Below are 1,241 nucleotides of genomic sequence, written 5' to 3'. Positions count from 1 at the left end.
AGATATTTGAGCCACACACAGACAGCCACACACACACACACACACACACACACACACACACAGACAGAGATTTCTTGCTTTATAGATATATTGCCTTTACTTTGGTAAATGATTTGAATTCATATGCATATGTATGTCCTATGGCTGTAGTGATGGAAAGTATACCTTTGTGTATGTGCCAGTCAGCCAATTTCAGTCAATGCAATCACAATTCATTCAGTCACTATGTGTTTGATGCTATAAACACAGGCATCCAGTTTCCAGTGACTATGTGTCATATGTGTTTATACTGTCAACAAACAAAAAAAGAGATTCAGAGATTATTCTTTTGATTTCCTCACATATGGGCCTTTTGCATATCATAATGCTTGTGATGTGGTTGTGTGTTGTGCTGCTTTGATGTTTGAGAGAAGGGGGAATAAAATGGAGAGACAGAGCTGAGTCATAGAGAATGAACACATAAACCCATGACATGTATTTCATACAGTCTGTGTTTTATTGTATTGAGAGGAGGAGAGGACTTATCTAATACTCATTCACTGCAAAGACACGTCTATCTTTACATGTCTATTAATATGTTGTTTTGTCAATTGTTGTGTCTTAAAAAATATATTTTCTTAAAGTAAGTGAAAAAAAAAGTGGTTGGGGAGAAACTTGATCTGATCCAAATGAGTTTGTTTGACCTTTTCTGAAAGTCTTTAAACAAAACCAGATACTAAGACAAATTAAAAATGGAAAAATTATACTTAATCCCAGAAAATTATTGTATAGCAAACAGGTGAAATTATACCACTTGGTATTTTTTAAGTTGTTCTACAAAACCCCAAAAAATCAACTCAGATAATAAGACAAATGTACTCAAGAATGGAGGGTGGAGGTAGTTGCACTATTCATTACCGATTACCTGCAGAACAGCAAGCAGTTGAGTGACCTGTTCACAATCCAACCATTATTTAAGAAGGTTTCATACTGACACTGTCAGAACACTTGTAATTCCAGTTTTAGTGATTTTCATGTTTTAAATTAAACTGAGTTATTGGTGGAAGGAAGTTCGACAAGCCAACAGTCAATGAGACAGTTTTAAAAAACAACTTGGGAAACGCTTGATAAATGTGTATGGGTCACAATAAAATGTATAAAATGTATAAAATGTATTATACAGCTTATTTATACATTTTATACATTTTTTATTTTGCATTTTTTATATTGCTTTTTTATATATATGTCTAGGTTGTTCTCCT

Source organism: Morone saxatilis, unplaced genomic scaffold (assembly GCF_004916995.1).
Source record: "Morone saxatilis isolate NCDOM2014 unplaced genomic scaffold, NCSU_SB_2.0 Contig17, whole genome shotgun sequence".
In the NCBI taxonomy this organism is placed as follows: Eukaryota; Metazoa; Chordata; class Actinopteri; family Moronidae; genus Morone; species Morone saxatilis.
Note: the sequence above shows the minus strand (reverse complement) of the source record.